Source organism: Rhinolophus ferrumequinum, chromosome 16 (genome assembly GCF_004115265.2).
Source record: "Rhinolophus ferrumequinum isolate MPI-CBG mRhiFer1 chromosome 16, mRhiFer1_v1.p, whole genome shotgun sequence".
NCBI lineage: Eukaryota > Metazoa > Chordata > Mammalia > Chiroptera > Rhinolophidae > Rhinolophus > Rhinolophus ferrumequinum.
Window position 1 is genome coordinate 49,344,060 of NC_046299.1, and position 17,378 is coordinate 49,361,437.

The window sequence follows — 17,378 nt, forward strand, 5'->3', positions numbered from 1 at the left end:
CCCTTAGGGGGATTCGTCGAGTTGCCACAGCAGCCGGTGCCATGACATCGGCAGAGGGCAGCTTCGCCAGCACTGAAATATTCATGCCCTGAGCGCCTGGCCCAGCTCCGCGCCGCTCCCGGGGGTCCGCTCGGGGTCAGGGCGGGGGGCGAGGGCGCGGGGATCCTGGCGGCCCATCTTGTAGGGGGGTGGGCGGCAAGGCGCGACCGGCGGGAGGGGGCTGGGAGAGGCAGGAGGTGAGGGAGGGAGCATCAGGAGGCGGGGTCTGGGTGGCGGGGGTGAGCGGGGCGGAGGAAGCGAGGGAAAGTTGATCGTGCACTTGAGCGGCGGCGGCGGCGGCGGCTCAGGAGAACTGCGCGCGGGCTGCCGGCGCGATGCTCGGCGAGAAGACGCGTCCGACGGCAGCCGGGCGCTGAGCCGGGCGGGGCGGGGCGGGGCGGGGCGGGCAGGCCCGGGGCATGGAGAGTGGGGGTGCGGAGCCTCGGGACGTTTGGGGCGCGCCTCGCCCGCTTGAAGTTGCAGCCGGCCAGCGGCTAGCGGCCAGCGGACGGCCCAAGGGGACGCCGGAGCGGCCGATGCGCCGCTGATGAGCCTTCGAGCCCGCAGCGAGACGCGGCGGTGGCCAGCACCCGAGCAGGCGGCCCGTAGGGGCAGAACCGGCGGAGAGCAGAGCCCGAGGCGCGGCGCAGCACCTCTCCGCACACGGTACCGGAGCCGCGCACCGCCCTTTCCCTCCCCGCTTCCCTCGCCTTCACCGCGCCTTTCTCCCGCCACGAGGCGGGAAAGTTGGACCCTTGGGGTCGCGACCAGGGCCGCCGAACCACTTGTTCCCGGCGCGGCCGTCGCCCGCGGCGGCAGGCGCTTGGGGCTCCTTCCATCCCCGGGCCCTGGCCTGGGTGCTGCGTGCGGTTTGGAGCCCGCGGCTAAATGCGCGGCAACTTTGATTCCAGGGAACTCGAATTCCCTCTGCATTGGCCTTGGGAGGACAGGCACTCCACTCCCCATTCCAGTTCCCGGACCCACGAACACTCAGGTGTTTTGTTCTTGGCGCCTGGGAGAGGCTCTGGGTCTGGGATGGGGAGAATTTCGGGGGGTAAAGACGGCGCTGCGAACCAATCCCGTCCCCTTCTGCGCGCTGGATCCCCATTTGGGCTGTGGAATGGGGAGGGACGCACCTCCGCCGCGGGTGGGCAATGGCGTTGGAGGGACCTAAAGTCACGTAGCTCTCCTACCCTCATCGCCTCTCAGTGCCCACGAGAGACCGACCCCAGAGGACTCCCACAACCTCTCCAAATCCGGACCAGCTATGGGAAGACGCACCCCTCGCGGAGCAGGAAGCCTCGTTCGGCTTGCGCTCCGCCTTCCCAGTCCCCTTGCAGGCCTGCCACGAGTGGTGCTGGCCGTCCCGGGGCCTGCTCTCGGGAGCTCTGCCCCTCGTCTCCCCTGTAGGTCAGCCTGGGATGTGTGCAGAACCCGCGCGTTCCAAAGTGGTGGCGGCACTAGCCGGTGGGCATTTGGTGCCTTGCTTTCTCCGGGCGGGCACCTGGAGCCGCTGCCTCTGTGCCGCGAGTGGAAATCAGGTGCACTCGTCGCTGGCCGCGGGCCCACTGCGACCCCATCGCTCAGTCCTGGCGCTGTCACCAACCCACTGAGGAGAAATTAGCCTTTCCTGGGTAGTACCACACTCCTACTCTCCCCAGTAATTCAGAAGGCAGCGCCAGCCTCTTCTATGTACTTTGCCCTCTCAGACCAGAGCAGGCATTGACCCTTGGCTTTCAGCTGCTTAGCAAGCGCCCCCACCCCAATTTGGATTTTGAAATAAGCTGGAGAGGCACATGAGAATTATGTGTGTGCACACACGTGTGTAAGTGTGTGTGTGTCTGTGTGTGTTGGGTGGAGTCAAACCCTTGCACAGGGAAGATTTAGGCTGGGCTTGAAGAGCCTGGTTGGAGCCAGGTGTGAAGTGCTGATGAGTCAGCCCTCTTTGGGGAGAGCTGGTTGGAGTTAATGTTTGGTTCGTGGTGCAGGGGTTGGCTCACTGTGGTCAGCACCCATGACGGTGGGGGACCAGATGTCACTGCCCAAGCGGGGTTGGAAAGGGTCCCCTTCGCCGGGGGAATAGGAATGCATGCTGCTGTTTCCCCAGAGCTGGGGAGGGTCAGAAGGCAGAGTGCCTTCTGGCAGAGAATGAGAGTATCCCATGGCCTGTAAAGGTGGCACTGTAGAAGTGACTGGTGTGAACCCAGAGGCTCTGCTATGTGTGGTGGAAGAGAGCAATGAGGGGGTGGGAGCCCCAGAGCTGGCATTCTGGTCCCCATACGTGTCTGTCTTGGCCTTCTTGACCCCCAAACAGCTGGGCTCCTCACATCTGCGTACAAAGGCCTTGATTTGAGGGATATGTTGGCAATGGTCCTGGTTGCCCTCCCACAAAGCTCCCGCACCCAACAAGCTACCTTACAAGCAATTTCACCATTTGAGGTTCATTTCTTGGAGCTTACTATTTTAAAGGGCACCTTTCTGAAGTCCTAATTTCAAATGCACATACCTCTGGAAGGGAAGGTCTGGTGGAGCCTGGCTGCTCTGAGTGTGGCCCGGGGACATGCAGCATTAGCAGGACCTGGGAGCGGGTTGGAAAGGCAGACTCTCTTGCCCCGCCCCAGACCTCTTGAATCAGAATCTGTGTTCAATAAGATGCTTGCGTAATTTGTTTGCTCAATAAAGTTGGGGAAGTCCTGGTTCACAGTACTTTCTAGGGAATGAGCATTTCACAGCTTCTTGGTGCGGAAAGAGTGTGGAATAGGGCCGTGGATAAGAATGGAGGGATGAGAACGAGACTGGAGCTTCTTTTTCTGGACACTAATACTAGGGTTGGTTTAACAGTCCACTGTGGTCAATCCTTGCAGCTATCCCCTGCTCATGAATGCCAGGAGGCGTTTGTGTTTTGGGGACCTTTAAACAGATTCAAATAGCAGCTCAGCTTTCTGTGCAATTAAAACATTGTATGTGCTGCATGTGGGCTAGTAGCAAGTGTGCAGAAGAGGAAGGGTTTCCGGGAAGGTGGATATGCTGCTTTGCCTCCAGGAGGCCTGGGGCTGAGTAGATGCTGTCCCTCAAGGGAAAGGAATTCAGTAACTGTCCTCCACTTCCCTGTCCCTCTCAGGTGGATGGAATGACCCACTGCTAACACCTCTCAGTGGCCATAGGACGTAGGCATGGGGAACTGCATAAATGCTAACTTTCGAGAGCCTACGTAGGGGAGGACCTTACCCAGCCCCACTCTCACCTGCTAGCTGGCCGGCCACCCACTTCTGCTGTCCTGGGGCTTGGTTGGCGGCCCCCAACCAAGACACGAGGATGATGCCAGGGCCGGTCATCTCCTGCTCCTCTAGAGGAATAATGGCAACCCCGAAGCCCTCAAGGTTGGGGACCTGAAGGCCTTTGGAAGGATTTGGATGAGAGATCTGGTGGGGCCAGTGGTGTCACAGATGAAAAGTCATGGCCTGACTCATGCCTCCCAGCCCTGCCAAAAGGTGACTGTACTTCGTCTAGGCTGGCCTCCTTGCCAGGAAGAGGGACAATCCCACTAGAGTACAGAGTGGGAGCTGTGGGGAGCTGTGGGGGCCGTGGATTAGCATGGTCATGGGCCTTATAAACAGATGCTAGTGTGCAAGCATTCCTTCATCGATGAGGTAAAACCAATACATGCCTTGATTTTCTTGAAACCTCACTTTGAAACACAAAATTCAGTGTTTTAAAATGTAAAGACGGTTTTTAAAATTAACTTAATTGCCTTTGAACTCATTGGTTTCAAAGTCAGTTTATAGTGTTGTGGGTTTTTTTAAATTCATTTTTTTTTTTTTTTTAAGGAGGGCTCAGCTCACAGTGGCCCATGCGGAGATCAAACCGGTAATCTTGGTGTTATTAACACCATGCTCTAACCAACTGAGCTAACTGGCCACCCCAAAAATTTATTTCTTTTTATTTCGAGCCTTGATTTGAGTTTTTCTTGGCACTGGTGCAATCCTATTTGTCCATTACTACATGAGCAAGGTCATTCACAAGCTGGGCCCTGCTGGCTGGGTTATTTCAGGATGGAAGTATTTTGCCTCCAGTAGAAAAGAAGTGGGGATCAGAACAGGTCCTTCTGTGCCCAGCTTCATGCACGTATGTGGGTAATACTGACACTGCCTAGGAGTCACCAACTCCAGGAAGCCTTCGCTGACTCCTGGGTGGGTGGGCGAGGTGGTTGCCTCTCCCGCCTGTCCCTCCCTCCCTGCCTCCCTCCCTCAGTGTTCTTCCAGGGTGCTTTTTACTCCTCTGCAGTGGTCTGACACCTCATCTAGACAGTGAGCTCCTTTAGCACAAGCTGTATCTTCTTCTTGCATCCTCAGTGCCTGCCACCCTGGTGGAGTGAGTGCTCAATAACTGTTCACTGACGGAACGGGCTATTGCCAGGTGACTGTTCCACCACCTTCTCTAGCCCCGTCATTAACTGGTCATGACTACACCAGGCATTTGGTGTGCTTATAGTCAGTTTTAACTGTTCATGTTGGTTCCTTTCAAGACTGGCCAGCTGATGCCCATCTTGCCATATTCTAGGCTCTTGCAGTAGAGGTTTCAGCCTTACATGCCTAGGAGGCAGAGCAAAGAGTAGAGCAGGGGCCAGATGTAAGACAATAGAGAGTGGTGGGGACTACAGAGAACTGAATCGTGCAGGCCCTGTAGAAAATGGGTAACGGAAGTCAAAACCCATCTATGTGACAAAAGTCAGAAGAATGGTTACTCCAGGGTGTAATGACTATGGCTCAAGGGGTGCTCCTGGAATGCTGGAAATTTATCTTGATCTGAATATCTATCACAGTGGTGAGTGATCATTTGTGCAGAAGGAATTCAGAAAAATTAAAGGATTATGGGCCATATTTATTTTGTTCAATGTGAAAATAGCTTTATTGAATCCCATAGGGAGGAAAATGCATATTCTTACCAATGTTATCGGCTAGAATGGTATCAGTGAGAAACCCGGCGTATTTAAGAAGTAGCCATATGGAGACAGCTTTCTAGTCTTTCACTGTGAAATTTAATCTGGCTCTGTCCTGGGGAGTGGGGCGGGCTGCAGCCACTTCTCCTTGCTGGGCTGTGGATTTGGGTCTCAGGATTCGTCCTCCTGGGGTTCCGTCTCACCCTGGCAGTGAAAGTCTGCATGGCTCAGTGTATTGCCAAGGGGAATGGGAATATTAAAGATCTGTCCTCAGCCTCATGGGCCTCAGGCTATGTCACCAAGCATGACACAGCAGGCTCAGATTTAGCATTCGTATTTTTTATATTTCCTTTCCATAGTCCAAAGCCCCACACAACTGTTGGTTACTATTATTATCATAAACCCATTCCCTTTGTGATTTTTGTAAGGCAGCTTGTAGGCAGGCAGAGCTGGGACTGAACACCAGGTCTGAAGCCTTGAAGCCTTGGTCTGGCATGTAACCTTGCCCAGGCCTTAGTTTTCTCATCTGTTAAATGGGTATAATTTTTCAATTAACTTATAGGCTTGCTATGAGAATTAATAAGATGAAAACTGTGTAGAAAGCCTGTTGTGCAGTGCCTGGCACACAGTACATATGTAAAATATAGTAGCCTTTATTATTCTCACTTTTGATTTCGTCATGTATTAGATTTTGAGAGCTTGACAATCTATGAGTTTGTAAATTGAATTCTGCCTGACGATGTCTATGTGGTTGTGGTTTTCCATTTTGAATGTTACTAGCAACATTAAAAAAAAAATACCCCAGCATTTTTGTCTAAAAACCTAGATTTCTGACATCTTGGACTAGAACTGGCAACAGTAGGTCGATGTTCCCCTTGGCAGTTGTTGGTTGGGGCTGAGCTGCAACTGTCTCTTTTATTTATTTGTATTTGTGTTTTAAAAATTCTTTGATTGAGGATTACATACATACAATAAGGTAAACAGATCTTAAATGAAAGTGGTGAATGTTTACACACACACACACACACACACACACACACACACACACACACACATCGTGTAACCACACCTGGACTGAGATGCATTCGTGCCTAGCTTCCTTCTTCCCCCTCCCAGGCAGTGTTATCTCGCTCCAGAAGGAACCACTATTGACTTCACTCTGACTGTGTCACACGTCTGAGTTTTGCCTGCAGTCCTTCTAGATTTAGGGGTACCTATAGCCTTCCGTTCTCCCCAGTCTCCACCATTCCCTGTTGTTTCACATTTGACCCCGCTTTACTTGTGTGTACTATATCCTGGCCCCTTTAGTCATTTGAGTTTGTGACTTCTATTCCAAGGGCTGAAAGGGTCCTTAGAGACTAGCTAGACCTACCATATTACAGGTGGGGAAACTGAGGCTCAGAATCAGGGAGTGGGCTTGTTCTAGACCCTGTCCTTGGGTGAGAAAGGACGGGTGGTGGCCAATCAAGGGCAGAGCCTGGCTACTCCCACCCCGGCATGAGGTGTGTTGAGGACACCAGGCAGGCTTTGTCTCCTGGACTCCAGCAGCCCAGGGCTGCAATCAGTCACCCAGATCCTCCCACCGGCTGATCAGCCTAAGATCAGCCAGAAAAGCCCCTAAGAGGACGGAGTCTTTTCTGGCCCATGCCTTCCTGGAGATGCATCTTCCCCAAGGCAGGCTGTTAACGGCATGGCTTTCCTCTTTAAAGGCGATTCTCCATTTGGAGAGGACCTAAGATGCCATTTGTGACAAGGGCTCTGTGTACCACCTTGATTGTGTCTGTTTCTGAAAGAAGGCTGTAATTTGGGAGCCACTGAAAGCGAGGAAGGGAGGGAGGAATGTAGAGGAGAGAGCAAGAGAGAGAGGGAGTAAAGGGAGAGAAAACAAAAGGGGTGGCTGGGACCATGTCTGGGCATCCATTTGTATCACTGGTCCTGTCCCCAAGAAATGTTGGCTCTTCTTGGCTTCCCTAGGGATTGGGTCAAGGTGGAGTGGGTCCCCCTGAGAGTCCCCCCCAGAAAAGCTCTGCCCTGCTTTTCTTCTGTTCTTTTCCTACAGAGTTAGGTGCCTTGTCGTCCTTCCCCGGGCTTCCCCACGGCTTTAACTCTTCCAGCCTTCCTCATCCCTTCTCCTGCTCGGATCTGCCCTTACCTGGGAAAGGAGGCTGATACTGACCTGTTCTCCTGGGCCCAAGAGAGCTGATGTCATCTCCAGGGAACCAGTGGTGACAGAACGCTATGCCAGGCCTCTCTCTGCCCCTTCTGTGGAGGCCTGAGGCTTTATCTGAGAGGGAGACATATAGCTGGACTGCCGCTGGAAAACCGGCACATACTGGGCAGTGGGGCAGGAGGTCCTCCCAAACCCATCCTCCTTTGTCTTAGGGTCCCACGTCCACTGTGGGGGAGGACTTCCATTCAGCCATTCAGTCAACCAATACTGAACATCACCTGTGAACCAGGCTCTATCTGGTAGTTGTTGGGGATTCATGCTGAGAGTCACAGCAGTGCTCTCTAATAGAAATGTAATGCAAGCCACAAATGCAAGTCACATGCATAGTAGTAAATGTTGTAGTCGACACTTAAAAAAAGTTAAAAGAAATAGGTGCAATTATGTTTGATCACCTCCTTGAGTATATCCAACATAGTATCACTTTAACACGTAATCAATATAACAAATTAATGAGCTATGATACATTCTTTTTTTTGGTATTAAGTTTTCAACATGTCTCAGTTTGGACTCAGCACCTTTTAAATGCCTAATGGCCGCATGTGACTGGTGGCTACTGTATTGAAGTGGGAGAAATAGACAAAAGCCATTTTAAACGTTAGCAGCTAATTCAAACATTAAAAAACACCATGAGCCCAGTCAATCATTTATCAAATATTTATTGAGCCCTGACTGTGTGCCAGGCACTACTGGAGGTCCCTGGGGTCTGTTAGTGGCTGCTGCCCTTGTGGAACTTGTAGGGAAAACCCTTCCGCAAGTTGCATTTGACAGACCCATGGATGACCAGTTTATGTATGACTTCTGTCATAGCCTTAGAGCAGGGGTGTCCAAACTTTTTTCAACGTTTTTCACCAAGGGCCCTATGCGGTAAAATACACAAACAGCCGGGCCACTCACTCCAGGTGAAGTACGTATTGCCTCACGTGGTTTATTTAAGTAAACTAAATATATTTTTGGAATTTGCTGCGGGCCAATTAATAATGGATTGCGGACCGCAGTTGGCCCACGGGCCGCAGTTTTGACACCCCTGCCTTAGAATATCAGGGCTCACAATAATAATGAGAAACATTTATTCTGCACTTACTGTGTGCCAGGCCCTGGGCTTAGCCCTTCACATAAAGTTCCCCACTTAGTCCTGACAACAGCCCCTATGAGATAGGGATTGCTGTTGTTTGTATTTTACAGATGAGGAATCTGAGGCACAGAGAGGTTAAGCAGTTTACCCAAAGTCACAGAGCTAGCAGGTGGTGGGGTGGAATTTGAGCCAAGGAAGTCTGACTCCTTTATCTCCACTCTGTTCTTCACCCTGCACTGCACTTAGGGAAAGCCAGAGCCAAATACCTGACTAAACATACGGAAACAGCCCAGAAAGGACAGGTGACCTACCTCAGGTCTGCACAGCAGCAGCGATGGGGCTGGACTTTCAATATAGGCCTGTCACGTGTATATAGTGCTACCTGGACTTCACCTGTGATTGCCCCAGGGCTGGGGTTAGTCATTTGGTTGCCTATGGCACCCAGATATTTAAGAGATGAGACTGGGCAGTGATTTAAACATCCATGGGAGTGAACGAGGGGGACATCTCACCAGCTTAGAAGCCACAGGTCATCCACCTGGACCAGGTTGTCCCCATATGGGAAGGCTATGTACTCCAGTGCCCTCTGCACTTGCCTGGACCTCGGGATCCCAGCAGGTCCCACAGCTCTTCCCACCTATAAAACCAGGGGGTCGAATGCAGTGACTCCTATGATTTAATCCCAGCCCCACACCTTTTCCCCTGCTATTGGCCAGGCTGGCCGATGAGCTGCCTTCAGTATTTCTGGCCAGGTGACCTCAGCCTGGACTCTGGGTCCTGGCCTGAGTAACTTCAATGGACGAGTACAGATTCATCTTGTAGTTTCTCATGTTGGTGTACACATGGTAACCATAAGGCAGGAAGACGTGTGAACGGCGAAGAAAGCACCTCTGACAGGCACGGGAAGACTTCCGTTACAGTCCATATGTTGGCTCAAGTGCTTTCTTTCTCTAAGCCACAGTTTTCTCATCTGTAAAATAGCAGGGAACATCCCTTCTGGTCACTCCACTTGATTCAGGGGGTTTGGGGCTCTCATGAGATATATGAAAGTGCTTGGCAAAATTAATTGTGATATATAGAAACCACAATAAGTAAATAGGTACATTATTTATTAGTTATCACTATAGGTTGTGTGTATGTATCACTATGACTTGACCTGTGCTGGATTTGAAAGATGTGTGCTGATAGATATTTTAATAACATGAACGTCTGCCAAGCCTAACCTGAGGGCTGTTGGAAACTGGAGCCAGCAGTGTCTTTGAATGGCTTGATGACTTATAAATGCCCACTCTATCAATTGATATGAATCTTTTGGAGAAAGTGTACAAGTCAACAAATATTCATTAAGAACCTACTGTTTGCAGGACACCATGCAAAGCACACTAAGGTACTGCGACAGACAAACCAGGACCCCTGTTTTCCATGAGCTGTCACAGTTATTCAGAGGACCGTATTTGGGAGAGCCAATACTCTGTGTGTGTGTGTGTGTGTGTGTGTGTGTGTGTGTGTGTGTGTGTGTGTGAGAGAGAGAGAGAGAGAGAGAGAGAGAAAGAGAGAGAGAGACACAGAGAGAGAGCCCTTAGCTCCTTGTGGAAATTTAAGTATCTCATGCCTGACTCAGCTAAGGTTTTCCTTCTTTGCTCTACCTCCCTGACGCCATCACTCTCCCCTTCCTCAAAGTGCCGTGTGACAAGTGGGGGCTAAGATGGCATAGGGATGGCTGCGTCCTAGGAAGGGGACAAGAAGGGCACGGGGTGTAAAGAGTGGGGGTTAGTGCAGACTACACCCACCATGCTTGCTGATCTGCCAAGCCTAACCTGAGGGCTGTTGGAAACTGGAGCTCAGGCCGGAAGAAGGGAGCCCATGAATAATACAGCAGGAGGGAGGCTGTTAACTAGGTGACCTCTTTGCACCGGCTTGTTTCACAGCTTCCTGGGGTAGCTGCTGTGGAGAGCCTGCTGTCAGGAGAGGGCAGAGGGGAAAGGCTGGGTGGAGGCACAGCATCTCTGTTTTCCTACCTGCTTTCTTTTCTCCTGTCTGGCTTAGAAGTTCTTTCTACCACTCACATCTCCCTCTCCTTCTGGCTTTGACGCGGATGGCCCTGGCTGTGTGTGCGCATGCGTCCCGGCACGTGCCTGTGCACGTGTGCGCTCACATACGGGTGAACTGAAGCCTGTGCCCCTGATGCTCCTTAGCAAAGGCTGAATGTAAGGGCGAGCCTATCATGCTGTGCCCTATCAGCCTGGTTTCCAGGTGTGTTTGCTGAACTGGGACTCTGTCTCTGGCGTGGATGTGCTGTCACCTTTGCCAAGGTGGCCCCCTCTCTGGGCTACTTCTGGCCGCCATGGACAATGCAGCCTCCTGGGCAGGACTCCCACGGCTTTGGCCTACGATAAGGGGAGCGCCGTTTGATGTAAGTAGGGGACGGATAACCTTGACTTTCTCTTCTTATGCTGTGGGGTCTGTCATTTTAAGTGTTTGTCACTGGAGCCCGGCTACAACAGCTCAGACCTGGCAAAAGGAACCTCTGAACCCCTATTCCTCCTCCCTGGAAAGCAAAGAAAGTCTCTGGGCAGAGATGAGAGTCTTCAGGTCAGAGCAAAGGGAAATGAATTTAAATTGTAGCAGCAGAGCTTAAAAGCAGACCTAAGGAGAAACTGGTTATATGACATGTCAGGTGAGGGGTGGAGGGTGTTGAGATTCTAGAATTCCTTCCCAAGAAAGTCTGACTTTAGCTTTCAAGGAACTGTTTCCAGATCCCTGGCCTGGAGGTGGGAAGCAGAGGGCCCCTGGCCAGTGCCTGGGACTGGGAACAGGCCCCTTCCCCCCACCTCCACCTCCCCTTTGGTCCTCAGTGCTGTTAGCAGGGGCCTGACCCCGGAGGAGATTCCAGGCCCTCCTCCCCAGTATTGGGAGGGGACGTCCCCAAAAACCCACACTGCAGCCTCAGCCTGCTTCCCCAGGCTTAGCAGCTTAGGTCTAGTGGCTTGGGCCTGTCTGCTGCCCTCTAATCTTAGAACTGGGCCTTCATGAGGTTATACACCTCCACACACACCTCATCTCTGTCCACAGACACATAGAGCATTGCCTGCCTGGAAGAGATGCGAAACAGGTCTTCATTCGTGCTTGGCCTGGGTGGGTATAGCTGTGGCTCCATGCACAAGGTCTTATCTGTGGGCCTGTAGTGCAGGGGATCCTGCCGACTACGCCATATGTCGTGCGGGGTGTCAGGCGGGGTCTGTGGGGGTCTCTGCTCCCACTCCCCACACAAGAACGCAGGACATGGTGAGGCCAAAAAGGAACACCCACGGAGCCATAGGTAGGGGAGTCACACCACTATACTCTCACTGGCGGCTGGGTTGGAGACACAGGAACCAGGAGCAACACAATTCTCAATCCTCACTGTGCCGCTTGCAGACTCAGCCACCATCTTCTTGCTAGCTCCCCCTTTCTTTGCTAGCCCAGCCACGGCAGTTATATTATTGCCCAATGGCTCACTGGTTACAGCTGACGGCTAACTAGCCACAGCTGATGGCCATTTGATCACAGTCGACGGCCATTTACTACCTGAGCCAGCACCTTTCCATGTGAGGCCGAGAGCCTGGAAACTGCTTTTTGGGGGCTCTGTCCCCACACTCCACCCCTACAGAGTCTCACCTCACAATCTACGCGACAAGTGTCTTCCGCGAGGGGCCCTGTGCGAGGAGCCTGGAGGTGAATGCTATTTCCTGGACACTGCCAAGCTCTCTGGTCACAGCCAGGGTTTCTCAGGGCACCACCAGTACTTCTGGGCACAGCCAGACTTCCTGGACTTCCTAGGGTACCACTAGTCTCCCCGGACACAGCAAGGGCCTCTCAGGGCACTGCCACTCTCTCTGGGCACAGCCAGACTTCCTGGACTCAGCCAGGGCTTCTCAGGGCACTGCCACTCTCTCTGGGCACAGCCAGACTTCCTGGACACAGCCAGAGTTCTCAGGGCTCTGCCATTCTCTCTGGGCCTCTCAGGGTACCGTGCTGGAACAACAGCGGCTCACAGTCAAGGTGCTTACATATTCTCGATGGCGGCCGGTCAAGATACAAAAGCAAATATCCGCCAGTTCCATTACATGGTGGTATGTTCCCAAACAGTCAAGTGGTCAATTAAATTAGGGATGGAAGGCAATTCCCCATAGTCCATAGTCATTTGCCAGGGCTGTCCTGGGGGTGAGGGATGACCTTGACCTCACCCTTAGCTACCACGGAGGACTCAGCAAGCCTTTCCTCCTGGGACTACAAGTCCTGCATCCGGGCTGCCTCAGCAAGCACTTCCCAGCTCATAGGGCCGAAACAACCTTCGCTTTCTCCGGCCTCTGCTGGTTCGGGAACCGTCCACGTCTTCCCACCCCTCCACGGGGCTCCAGCTCTCAGGCAGCTGCTCCTCCTGGTCTTCCTGCAACTGAGTGTTCATATGCACAAACTGCTCCACTGCCCTTCGGGGAGCTTTGGCTGACACCATACCCTGCTCACAGCGCCATTTGTCGTGCGGGAGACCCTGCTTGCTGCGCCATGTGTAGTGCAGGGGATCCTGCCGACTACGCCATGTGTTGTGCGGGGTGTCAGGCGGGGTCTGTGGGGTCTCTGCTCCCACTCCCCACACAAGAACGCAGGACATGGTGAGGCCAAAAAGGAACACCCACGGAGCCATAGGTAGGGGAGTCACACCACTATACTCTCACTGGCAGCTGGGTTGGAGACACAGGAACCAGGAGCAACACAATTCTCAACCCTCACTGTGCCGCTTGCAGGCTCAGCCACCATCTTCTTGCTAGCTCCCCCTTTTTCTGCTAGCCTAGCCACGGCAGTTATATTAGTGCCCAACGGCTCACTGGTTACAGCTGACGGCCAACTAGCCACAGCTGATGGCCATTTGATCACAGTCGATGGCCATTTATTACCTGAGCTAGCACCTTTCTATGTGAGGCCGAGAGCCTGGAAACTGCTTTTTGGGGCTCTGTCCCCACAGGGCCCATCGCTTAAACAAGGGGAGTGTTTCTGTCTCTGAGCCAGACCATCCAGGTTTGAGCCCAGCTCTTCCAATTAGCTGTGTGACCTTGGGCACTTTAATGCATCATTCCGTTCTTCAGTTTTCTCATCTCAAAAATCCGGATGATAATAGTACCTACCTCAAAGGGTTATTGGGTAGATTCAATGAGTTATTTATTGCATGTAAAATGCTTAGGAATAGCGTCTGCCATATAGTAAATGCTCAACGAATGCTGTTAATTAGTTACTAGTGTGCTATTGTTCTCAGCTAATAACTATTATTATGTTGCTGTTGCCCTCCACGCCTGCATTCTGGAGGCTCACAGGCTTGCAGGTTTCCTATGAGAAGGACTGTGTAGGTTCACAGGAGGTAGGGGGTAGTCTTGGAAGTCTTCCCGGAGGAAAGGTCCCTGTGCCCAGAGGCTGTGGCTTCTCTCTCTGCCCACTGGCACTGTGTTCCCATGGTAGGAGGGCAGGAAGACAGGCCAGGCAGTATGGTGGTGAGTAGCACTGATGGTGCCAATCCAACTGGGACTTTTTATCAGCTTTTTCATTGAAGTATAACACATACAGAAAAATATGCAAATCATGTGTGTATAGTTTGAATTATGACAAAGTGACCACGCTCATGTAACCGCTACCCAAACCAAGAAAAAAAGAAATGATCAGACATGTTATTAGTCCCCTAAGGTCACTCCTGTCCTGATTTCTAATACCATATGTTCATTTGGTCTATTTCAAACTTTATGTAATTGAATCATACAGTATGTTCCCTTTGTGATGTTTTCTTTCACTCAGCTCATTTGTAAGCTCCATCCTGTTGTATGTAGTTACACTTGTTTATTATCATTGCTGTATAGTATTCCATTGTGTGCGTATGCCACAATTTATCCGTTTTACTGTTGGTGGACAATTGGGTTGCTTCCAGTTTTTGACTATTATGGAAAAGGCTCTGATGAACATTTGTTGTGTGTGTTTTTTGGTGTACATACATGTATGTGTAATTCTGTTGGGTTTATTTGACTGTCCTGGTACCAGTACAAGCTTTATAATGTAATTTACTACAGCTTTCTATGTGTAGTGTTAATATCTAGTGGCGTAAATCCACCAGCTTCATGCTTCAACACTTTTGTTTACTTTTTGCTCATTGCTTTTCCCTATAAATTTTAGAATCCGCTTTTGAAATTCCACAAAATCCCTGTTGATATATGAGACTGTATCAAACATATGTAGGTCAATTTGAGGAAAATTGACATCTTTATAATACTGAGTTTCTGACCCACGAATGAAATATACTCGTCCGTTTACCTAGGTCTTATACATTTTAAGAATACTTTTTAGTTGTCTGTGTAGAGAGGTCTCACACTTCATTTTTAGATTGATTTCTATGTGTTTTATGGTTGTTGATACTATTATAAATGAAATTAAAATTTTTTTTTTATTTCTATTATTTGTTTCTGGCATATAGGAGTACAACTGATTTTGATAACATTGACCTATATCCAACAACCTTTGTTAAATTTATTTATTATTAATAAATAGTTTGTCTATAGAATTTTTTGATTTTTTTCCTACACAATCATGTTTTCTATAAATAATCATTTTATATCTTCCTTTCCAATACATATATCTTTTTTCTTGCCTTATTGCAATGACTAGGACTCCCAGCATTATATTGCTAGAAGTGGTGCTTGTAGTTATCCTTATTTTGATTCTGGTATCAAGGAGAAAGCTTTCAATGTGTCACCGTTAAGTATGATGTTTGCTATAGGTGTTTTGTAGATATTTATCAAACTAGGGTAATTTTCTTCTATTACTTTTTTCCAAAATTGTGGTAAAATATACATAACGTAAAGTTTACCATTTTAATCCTTTTACGTGTACTGTTCAGTGGCATTAAGTACATTCACAGTATTGTACAACCATCACCACTGTACGTTTCCAAACTTTTATCCTAAACAAAAACTCTGTAAACTCTGTACCCATTAAACAATAACTCCCTGGTAACCTCTATTCTATTTTCTGTCTCTATGAATTTGTCTATTTTAGGCAAATATGACTCTACTTGTATAAGTGGAGTCAGACAACATTTGTCCTTTAGCGTCTGGCTTCTTTCACTTAACGTGTTTTCAGGGCTCATCTATGTTTATCAGGTACCAGAATTTCATTCCTTTTTAAAGCTGAATAATATTCAGTTTTATGTATGCACCATGCTTTGTTTATCCATTCCTCTGTTGATGGATTTTGGATTGTTTCTATCTTTTGCCTATTGTGAATGTTGCTTCTATGAGCTTTGGTGTACTAGTATCTGTTTGAGTCTCTGCTTTCAGTTCTTTTGAGTCTATTTCTAGAAGTGAAATTCCTAGATCATATGGTAATTGTACATTTAGTTTTTTGAGGAACTATCATACTGTTTTCCACAGTGCCTCCTTGATTATATATTCCCACCAGCAATGTCCAAGAGTTGCAATTTCTTCTTATCTTCACCACAATAGCTATTATTATTTTTTTAATAATAGTTATTCTAATGGGTATGAAGTGATATCCCATTGTGATTTTTTTTTTAAATAAATTTTTATTGTGGAACAGTGTGTTTCTCCAGGGCCCATCAGCTCCAATTCGTTGTCCTTCAATCTAGTTGTGGAGGGTGCAGCTCGGCTCCAAGTCCAGTTGCTGTTTTTCGATCTTTAGTTGCAGGGGGCGCAGCCCACCATCCCATGTGGGAATTGAACCAGCGATCTTTTGAGAGCTCAGGCTCTAACCAACTGAGCCATCAGGCCACCCCTCTGGAAGCTCAGCTGCAACTTCAATCTAGGTGTGGAGGGCTCAGCTCACTGGCCCCCATGGGATTCGAACCGGCCACCCTGTTGTTCAGAGTGCGCACTCTAACCAACTGAGCCAGCCGGCCGCCCCCATTGTGATTTTGATTTTGCATTTCCCCACTGGCTAGTAATGTTTAGTATTTCTAGTGTTTGTTGGCTATTTGTACATCTTGATGGAGACACGTTTGCTCAAGTCCTTTGCCTGTTTTTGAAGTGGATTGTGTGTTTTTTTGTTGTTGAGTTGTAAGAGTTTTTTGTATGTTCTGGATATTAATCTTTATCAGATATATGATTTATAAATATTTTCTCCCATTCCATAGGTTGTCATTTCACTCTGCTGATAGTGTCCTTTGATGCACACAAGTCTTTAATTTTGAGGAAATCCAATTTCTCTTTTTTCAAATTAGTATTATTGCCTGTGCTTTTGGTGTCATTGCCAAATCAAATGTCATGAAGATTTCCCCCTAAGAAGTTTATAATTTTAGTTCTGATATTTAGACTTTGATCCATTTTTAGTTAATTTTTACATATGGTGTAAGGTAAGAGTCTAACTCCATGCTTTGTGGATATCCAGCTTTCCCAATACCATTTGTTGAAAAGACTGTCCTTTCCCCATTGAATGGTCTTGGCTCCCTTATCAAAAATATATTAACCATATATGCAATGGTTTATTTCTGTGCATTCTTTTTTATTCATTGGTCTATATCCCTGTCCTTATGTTAGTACCACACTGTTTTGATTACTGTAGCTTTGTAGCAAGTCTTGAAATCAGGAAGTATGAGTCTTCCAATTTCGTTCTTCTTTTTCATGATTGTTTTGACTATTTGGGGTCCCTTGAAATTCCATATAAATCTTAGGATAGGTTTTGCTCTTTCTACAGAAACACCATTGACATTTTGATAGGGATTGCATTAAATCTGTAGATTGCTTTAGGTAGCATTGGATCTTATCAATATTAAGTAGAGTATCATAACAACGTTAACTCTTACAATCTGTCAGCATGGATGTCTTTCCACTTATTATGTCTTCTTTAATTTTTTTTCAGCAATGTTTTATAGTTTCCAGTGTACAAGTCATTTGTCTTCTCGATTGAATTTATTCCTAAGTATTTTGTTCATTTTGATGTGATCGTAAATGGAATTGTTTTCTTACTTTTTTCTTCAGGTTATTCATTGCTAATGTATAGTCATGCAACTTATTTTGGAGGATTGATTTTTGTATCCTCAACATTGCTGACTTATTTATTAGACCTAA

The 17,378-nt window shown here is 48.8% G+C and overlaps 1 protein-coding gene across 1 annotated transcript in view; it reads left to right on the forward strand.

The window, feature by feature from the left end:
• Positions 1-487: 487 nt before the first annotated feature.
• CDH23 (cadherin related 23) overlaps positions 488-17,378 on the forward strand; it is a 394,835-nt gene continuing 377,944 nt past the window's right edge. Inside the window, 1 exon segment of the mRNA XM_033130003.1 lies at positions 488-705. The gene's annotated coding sequence lies outside the window, so the exon portion shown is untranslated.